General features: G+C 45.9%; 1 long non-coding RNA gene across 1 annotated transcript in view; it reads right to left on the bottom strand.

The window, feature by feature from the left end:
• Positions 1-3356: 3356 nt before the first annotated feature.
• Positions 3357-9155, bottom strand: part of LOC308178920 — a 47875-nt gene continuing 42076 nt past the window's right edge. The window contains exon 5 of the long non-coding RNA XR_013940031.1: positions 3357-8263. This is a non-coding gene — a long non-coding RNA (uncharacterized lncRNA). The remainder of the gene's footprint in view (positions 8264-9155) is intronic.

Here is a 9155-nt window from a genome sequence, read left to right as displayed (position 1 = left end):
AATTTTGAGACGCTCAGCACCACTCGCCCTGGTGCAATGGAAGGCTTTTCTTCAGAAGATGGAGCTCGCGGGCCCACGAAGAGCACCCAAGAGGTGTGTGCACTGACTTGCCCTTGCAGTGGTGCTGCAGCATCTCCCGAGGACCAGGGTGCAGACCATCATCTAAGCGTGGTGTCTTATGCCAGCCAGAGGCTCAGAGCCATTTCAGCACATTGAAAGCAAAAAGAAGCTCCTGTGCTTACCAATAAGGGACCCGTCTTTCTGGAATTTTTCTTTCTGTTTCTTCTTCCTCCAAGGACAAGTGGCACTCAGAAATGACCAGTGGTTTCCATAGGTGAGAATTTTTACATTCAAAAAATGATGAGGAAACAAGGCTAATAATGTTTCAGTTCTCAGAAATCTGGGACTATGCTGAGAACAGATCTTCTCCCCTGAAAACAGTAATGCAAACGGAAGGATTCTCCACCGGAAACCGACATTAACAGGACTCCAGGGGGGACGGAGCTCTCCTCATCCCCCTGCTTCTTCCACAAGGTCAGAGCAGGGGCACATGCAAGGAGGATGCCCGGGGGCAGTGGGAGGCTCTTTATCTCTCTCCTGTCTCCCACGACCACCGTGCTCCTGCTGATACATCCCCCTCGCTTTGTCCTTGTGCTCAGTGAAAGGCTTTCCGTGTTGCCGACGCAGTTAACTTTATCTCCGTTGCCGGTCCCCTTGTTTCTCTTCCCACACAAAACAAGCAGCCTGACAGCAGACAGCTCATCGGGGGAACAGCCAGAAGCCGTGCGTGCCAGCGGCCTGTGGCGTGCAAGCAGCTGCCCCCAAACGGCACCAAAGCGCCTCCATTCACTGCAGGGAAGATTTCTGATGCCCCAGACTGATACCTGAGACAAGACAGCACTCATATGCTTCATTATCTGTCAGAGAGAGACGGAAAATGGGTGATAAGGAAAAGAGGTGGGGTTGGGAAGAGCTCTTTTGACATCAGTAGTGAAGAGGCGATGCGGAGGCTCCTGGGTGGCCTTGAGGAAGATGCCGGCCATGCCTCCTGGCTCTCCAGGGGGTGAGGCCTGCGTGCCCGAGACCAAGCTGCGCATTTGGGAAGGACCCAGGGCACCGCTGCATTCAGTACAGCTGGGACAAAAGGTCTGTTCACCAAAGTAGCTGAAGCTTCTTGTGGAGGCCCAGCCCGTTTCACTCTGCCACGAAAAGACTGAAGAGAAACAACAGGGACTGGGATGGCGACTGTTGTCTTGGCCTGCAAGCTGAGGGTACAGGCTCTGCTCCGAGTTGTAATACTGTAAAACCTTATCCATTAGTTTTGTCTCCTCAGGACTTAGCCACCATCTTTACTGAAGGAGGAGTAAAATCATCTTTCTGTCGTAACATGAGGTCGCCCTATGGACGAGCCTGGGAAGCTCTGCTTTATCCCATTCTCCTCAAGTCTGGCGGATTCACACCAGTGCCCCGTGGTCTGATGAAGTCAGCATTACAAGACAGCCACCGCTGTGAGTCACGGGCTTACCTACGCGGTGCCAGGCCAGCGCCATGCCCAGGTGTCTCCACCACGGGTTCCCATGGGAGAGTCCCGTGGACGTGGTCGCTGAGCGGGGCCTGGCGCAGCAGACGCCTGCTGACAGTAATTGTGCTCCCCGGGGGGAACGGGGCTGACTCACGCTCAAAGTTTTTGTACAACGTTTGGGATGGGCAGAGTTTTGCTCTGAGTCACACTAAGCCTTACAACTGGGAAGATGCTACCACGGGCTTTGAGATGAACACTGCGGAGTGAAAGATTTCATGTGGTTTTCGCAGAGCCTTTATGGAGATCATTTGCTCTCAGCACTACCAAAACTGCTCCTCTGCCGCAGCCGTTCCCATGGCACACTCTGGGAGCTGAGTTTTGCACAGGAAATGCTGAAAACACTCACTTAGCAATTGCAAGTAAATATATAATTGGAGCTAAACACTCAAAAGCCTGAGGAGCCAACATCACCGCCCTCCCAAGTTATACTTGCATGTAAAGGTCCCGAGGAGGCCCTTGCTGTCCTTGTTATGATCCCAGACGAAGACCAAACTGCTCTTTCTCTCTCCAAAGGCAGCAGCTGCTCTACTGATGCTAGCGGAGAAGCCGCTGTGGAGCTCGGCTGCTGAGGAGGACCCCAGCAGGCTGCCTCCGACTCCGGCCAAGAACAATATTACAGTACAATGTAGCGAGTTTGTTTTTCACAATGTTCTCCTAGCTTCCATGGGCTGGGCGCATGACTCAAAATTAATGGAATGCAATAACTAATTTCACTTGTCAAGCCAGCATTACCCTATCTCCTGCGCTGAAAGTGGTGTTGCATCACAGTGGGTCTCGGTTTAGGGCGGAATCCTGGAGGAAATCGTGCATGGGGAAGTCATGGACAGGCCAACGCTGGGAAGAGATTCAGCATATCTAAGAGGGTTACTTTTACTGCTGATAGTCTCCTTTTAATTAAATGTCAGCCTGCCTAAGAAAATAGAAGTTGTTGGGGTCAAGCTTTCTGGATGGAAAACCAAATGACAGGGCCACATGTCATGTTTCACAGAGGGAAGAAGCAGTGCAAGGGAGTAGAGATTGGCTGGGTCTCCATGCCTTTTGGATCAATTCTTCAAGTGCAAATACCCAAAGGATTTGGTGCTGGGTGAGCACAGGGACAATGCAAACCAGGGGTCTGCTCCCCAGCACTAGGTTTCCTTGCACTCCCTCCTTGCAAATCCCAAGCTGACCCTCCACGTAGAGCACCTGGGCTCCATTGTGAGATGGAGATGGAGACCTGAGCTCTCAGAAAAGCAGAGACCTAAATTAATACTTGGATCTCAGCAAAGATGCTGCAGATTTCCCATCCAGGGTGAAGCCAAGCACCTGTAGCACTGTGGAGAGTAGCACTAGGAAGTATATACAAGGAAGTATTGCTTCCCTCTGTGGGAGCACAGGTAGGGGCTGAAAGGGTCGGAGCTGCATGAGCCACCGTGGCAATTACTGGTGTTGCTGGATGAATGTATTCCTTAGTGCTGTGCTAAATTGTAATCTGTGGGGAAAGAAAAGGAAAGAGAGAGAGAAAGAAAGAGAGACAGAGAGAGAAAAAGAAAGAAAGAAAGAAAGAAAGAAAGAAAGAAAGAAAGAAAGAAAGAAAGAAAGAAAGAAAGAAAGAAAGAAAGAAAGAAAGAAAGAAAGAAAGAAAGAAAGAAAGAAAGAAAAAGAAAGAAAAAGAAAGAAAGAGAAAGAAAAAGAGAAAGAAAGAGAAAGAAAGAAAAGAAAGAAAAAGAAAGAAAGAAAGAAAGAAAGAAAGAAAGAAAGAAAGAAAGAAAGAAAGAAAGAAAGAAAGAAAGAAAGAAAGAAAGAAAAAGAAAGAAAGAAAGATCAGAAAACACTTAAGACATTAGATGCAGAGAAAGATTAATCATAGGAATGAATTTAGCGCAGTTTCTCAGACAGAGGACATGGCTTGGTTCAAGCTGTACCAAATCACAGGCTCAAGGGCTCTGGGAACCCACCTTCAGCATGGCGGTTCACAGCACATCTGTGATTTCTCTCTCCACAGCATGTGCACCACTGCCGGAGAGCAGGTGAGGCACTGGCTTGTGTCACTTGCACACTCGACTCCTACCTTCAGGACAGCTTCAGTCTTTTTCTTTTGGCCAAGTCAATCCTTCACTCCCAGGAAAGGAAATTATATTCCAGACAAACTTGGTTTTCCCTCCCTGTATTGCTGAAAATTATTTGCTTCAGGGGTGAAGAATCATGAAGCTCAGGCTTTGAAAATTTATTTTCTCTAAAGGAAACAGTCTTACACCAGTGAGTTTTCTGCATGAATAATTGCTTGTATCCCTCATTTGTTGCGCACCGAGTCAAACCTTTGGGCTCTGGCAACCTGGAGAGCCACCGAGAGCAGGAGACCAGGGTGATCTCTGGTGTCCTGGAAACCACAGGCAGCGCTGCCTCACTGCAAGAGCTCTAGCTCACATTTCATCATTTTTTAATGATTTCTGTTTTAATAAAAGATTTATACTTAGGAAGATCTGTTCCAAATCAACTTCAGCAAAGGGCAACTGCATTACTTGAAACCGATCCTTTTATTCTGAGTCACTCTGGGAAAAATAGAGTTGGTCATTGGTGTATTTGATCCAATGCAAATCTAACTCACTAATAAACTTGCGCAATCACTAGGTTTCTGCTCGGCTTCATGAGTTTCCTGTTGTTTAACCACCTATGCTTTACTGTGGCATATAATTCCTTCCAGGGAAATGCTGTGATCTCTTTTATTAAAATCTCTTAATATCTAGGGAATGTCACTCCTTTCAGATAATTTATCAAGCAAATGTAGATTTTTTAACGTCCTTTTAAAATTTTATGCTAATTTTGACCCTGATTTAAGATTATTGACATTGAGATTCACCCTCTGTGGACCTTAAAATTCCAGACTCATGAAAACCATTTGATCTCTAGGCACTGATTTCAGTCCTTGAAAAGCTAGCACACGCCATGGGGTCATATTTATTTTATGAGATGATTTTTTCCTAGTGAGATCAGTTAATGGAGCAGCCAGTGTTGCAAAACGTGGAATAAATTTCCAATAATATACTGCAACACCCAGAAAAGATCTCACCTGCCATTTAGTAGCCAGCAATAGGTGCATTTTAATAGCTTTGCATTTTACCTATCTCTGGTTTCATAACTCCCTTGCCCTCCTGTATCTCATATATATATGTGTGTGTGTGTATGTATGGTTTCCTGCTTTCTTACTGAACGCAGGGGAATTAAAAATCAACTCTGCTTCCTTGAGTTGCTGAAAGATTGCTTTCAGGTGCTATAGGAGTTCTTCCCGGGGTTTACTATAAATCAAGACAGCATCCACACAGGCCACTGCATACCCCAAATGTTTGCACAGCAGCAGGCTAGTTACTTGAAAGACACTAAGGAGCAACCACACAAACCTCAGCTTTATACTGAAAAAATCCAGTAAGCACTGAAAATTCTGCTGTGGTCTTGGAAGATCCTACTCTAGGTGTTGCCAATATCTGTCACAGAAATCCAGAAGGCTGCCTTTTTTTCCTTGGCTCTAACAGCTGCTGGTACCCAATGCATTTACACAGCTTGCTGGAATCATTTATTGGCCTTGGTGCTGCAACACTAAGCAATTTAGTGCCCATGCCCCACATGCGCATCAGATTGAGATCTCCTCCTGAAACTTTGCCCTCTGTCCCCAGAACTCCCTCGTTTCCAGCCTGGTTATCCAGTCTCTGAATACATCAGGGTTTCAGCAAAACAAGCATGGCAATTTAAGGGCTCCTTTAGATGCTGTCTGCAGAAAGATTGTTAAAAACTGTGCACTGGATCTATATGGCACTTAAATCACACCTTTCTCACTAATTTGACTTTCCAAAAAAACGGTAATTTCCCCCAAAAAAGTTTGGAAAAATGCTAGAATACTCCCATGCAAATGTTGAAAGTGCATGTTAAGGGGTGGGAAGGAGATGGAGGCAGTGTGGACATTCCCTCTCTCTAAATTTGGATGTCTAATTCAATTAAGATCTGGCCTGACTGTGTAACCTTCCGACGAGGTTACTCAGAGCTCTTAAATTAGGAGCCTGCTTCTTGCCATGAGCTGTGCAACAGCACAGGCTCATATGCCTGGAGTCAGACAGTGTTTTTACACCCTAGACACGTTAGTTCCTTTGACTTTCTCTTCGCTGTGGCATATTGAAATAAACCCTTCTTATTTTGTCTCAAAAAAGGCTTTATTGGCTTAGCCTTATGCCCCGCTTTAACCTCTCCTTCCCGTTTGTTATTTGTGAAGAGTCAGCCCTGATTAAAACCAGCCCCATCTTTTATAATTTGTGATTGCTGTTGCTTCCTCTCCACGGATTTCTTCCACAGGATTCAGAATTTCCCCAGCCCAGCACATAGGAAGCCAGCATGCAAATAGGGCCAGAGAATGAGATTTCCTCTGTAACTTTTCTTTAGTTTTTCCTCTGACTGATTTCCAGGAGGGAGATTTTATGTTGCCTATTTTTTAATATTTAAAAAAAACACCTGGTTGCTCCGGCAGGGTGCTAGGCAGCCCAGCTATGTGCTCCTTAACTCACGGTGGTCTTGCACTGCTTTTAGGCGCGTTAGCAAAAGTGTCTTTGTCCTTCACTTTTCCTCACTTTCCCACTCCATTGTAAAGTGTTTGTGGATGAACGGATGTTCAGTTGATTCATTTTCTCTCTTATTTCAATAAGAGAAAGTATTTACAGATATTCCGAGCACTGTAACGCCAAAGATTAAAATGACCAAAACCAAAGTGCATTTCCAGCTGCTCAGCTTTTCACCAGTAATTCCAAAAAGCCAGCAAACCTCCCATTGGTTTTGCAGAGCCAAGAGTGCACTGGAGGTGTCCCAGACACCAGCCCAGGGCTGCCCTCCTCGTGGCCAGCAGTCTCTGGGAACCCACCTTAACCTCAGCACGGAAACCAAATTCAACCGTGCTGACCAACTCATTATTTCCAATTCACTTTACATTTTTCTGGTCACTTAAATGAGCATGTGAAAGGGCCATGGGTTTGTCGGATACAGAAATAATTAAAAGCCTGCCTCTTGACTCTACTGTGCATTGCACTGAAAAAAAAATCCCCTTTTTAGCCATGGCAATCTTCTGTGAGTTTAAAAGAGGCAAGAGTCGTACACTGGGTATAGTGTACCAGCAAGAGTTTCCTGATGCTTTGAGCAATTCCTTTTAAAATTATGCATAGGAAACCCAGGCTGTAACCCTAAGTCATGCCAAAACAATCTCCCCCTTCTAGATTTATAAAGTTTGCCCAGCTTTCTACCACTGCCACCCAGGTGGTACTTCACCCTACTACAGAAAAACACCTATAATTTTATTTCTTTGAAAAACATGTGAAAGTTTTGGCTCAAAGGCTGGGTGGGAAAAAAGTACATTTCTTAGTGGTTTATTGCCCTTAGGAAAACATACTTCAGTTATGAAGTATTCCCCCCTGAAAACTTACTTGACATTTTGTCGAGAAAATAGTAACATTTCTAAAAAGTTAGCCAAACTACTTAATATCATAGCTGTAAAGCAAAGACCTATAGAAACGTTAGTGTGTGGATGAGGATGGTGACCTTGATTGTTTTTATTCCACCTTTACGAGCATGCAATTCTGCTCAGGGAGTGAGCCTGTGAAGGTTTACCCACCGCAGCAGCAGCTGCTCCCGTAAGAGCAGCCACACGGGCACTTCCTTGCGGCACCGCTGCTGTCTTGCCGAGGGGCTGTTTCCCAGTCTGTGAGGGCTGGATGGTAGGAGATGAAGGAAAGAGAAGTTCAGGCATCCTGGTGAAGCTTCTGAGGGCTGGGCTGGGTCCCTGGAATTTAGTGAAGTCTCTCAAACCCCTTTCATTGGGCAGACCCAAGTGCAGAACGTGTATGGGGCCAGAATTTTATTCCTTATCCCTCTGCCTCTGGGTCTCAGAGCATGGACATGGACAGACCACAAGGTGCAGCCCTGTCTCAGCTGCCACCATTTCAGATTTGCTCTGTGCAGGCGCATCTCAGGTGCCCCAACTCGTGCTCCCAGCTGCGGTACCGCCGCGCGCAGCCAGACTTGGCCCTCGCTCCCGTCTGCCAGGAGCAAGAGAGTTAAACGCTGCCTCCGAATAAAGCTGAACTTCAAGAAAGTTCAGACCCATGCTGGGATGTGAACTTTATGTCTCGGGCCCATTTCTAGTTTCGCTGTAAACAATTTCAGAATGTGATTAGATTTTAGAGGAAACTTGTAATAGAGCCGTAATAAGATATGATGTAATAGGTAATAATAATAATATATAGCAGCTGTTAAGTAAAGCTTTTTCTGCATTTATCCCAGAAGGATACAGGGAGTCAGCTGCAACTTCATATTTTGAAAGAGGGAATATTAAACACTAGGACTATGATGCAATGACGTTATTGCGAACGCTAACAGGAAAACCCAAAGTGTGAGAGTTAAGACCAGCAGAAGATGCACGCAAACAGCTGCTCTGACGTAAATTCCCTGAAGTTTGGTTCATTTTCCTTCATTTAACTAGGATTTAATGCACCAGAATGGCAGATATAGCTTTTGATATGTTCTGGGCTGCTGAGAACAGTGGGATTTCTGCTCTTGCTTTCCGTGAGGGCCCGAGTGAACCCGCAGCATGCGCCTAACGAGATTAACGGGAGGTGCCTGCCCGAAGCGGCGTCACTCTGCTTCCAGCCACACTCCATCCTCGGTTCATGCCTGTGAGAGAAAAGAAATATAAAGTCAACAGGAGTTAGGGCTGGAACGTCAACTTCAAAACGGAATTTCCTGGCGTTTTTAGGAGCGTGACATAACTTAAGTGTTAACTAATATTGCTCCGTGTATTTAATCTCCATGTGTTGAAGGAAAAAGATCTTTCATGGAAAGACTAGAACAGATAAACCTATATTTAGCCTTCTATAAACACCTCCTAGGGTTGCATTTCTTAAATGCAGAGGCCAAGGATTGCATAGAGAAAGTGTATGAGCACAGGCACAGTTATATTTGACTCCAAAAATGAGCATTTCTGTGTATGATGGACAGAACCCACTGTAAATTAGGCAATGTATTAAAGTAAAACTTTTCATTGTCGGCCATAATAAGAAATGATCCAACTGTGGAGAGAAGGAAATGCAGTTTTGGGGTTGTTAACCTGGCAAAAGTTTCCAGGGTGAAGTTACTGAGCAGCAACATCATGCAGCTGGAGGGGCTGATTCTGCTGTAGGCAGCTCTTCTCCACCTGCCCCAAACAGTGCCCAAACACCACCAGCCCTGAACTCTGCCAGCCCACTTCTGCCATCACCTTTACTTTCCCCATAACTTATTTGGCTCCTACAGCCCAAGACGGAGCTCTGGGTCCCATCCTTCCTGCTGGTGATAGGAGCAATGGGGGACCCCAGTTCAGCATCCGCAGCTGCAGTGAAATGTTGTGGTTTTTTTCTTCCAAACTCAAGGACACACTGGGATACTCGTGGTGTCAGTGTTAGAGAAGAGAAACAGAACGGAGTGTCCCGTTACACCAGCGTTCAGCTGTATTTGGGAACGACCATTACGTGAGAGGCACTGCCTACCGCCTGCTCTAAGTAATCCAGGCCTGATCCAAAGCCCCAAA

The sequence above is a fragment of the Anser brachyrhynchus genome (assembly GCF_964034855.1).
Source record: "Anser brachyrhynchus genome assembly, chromosome: 16".
NCBI classification, from domain to species: Eukaryota; Metazoa; Chordata; class Aves; order Anseriformes; family Anatidae; genus Anser; species Anser brachyrhynchus.
The sequence above is the reverse complement of the archived record's forward strand: the minus strand, read 5'-3'. Positions and strand labels throughout refer to the sequence as shown.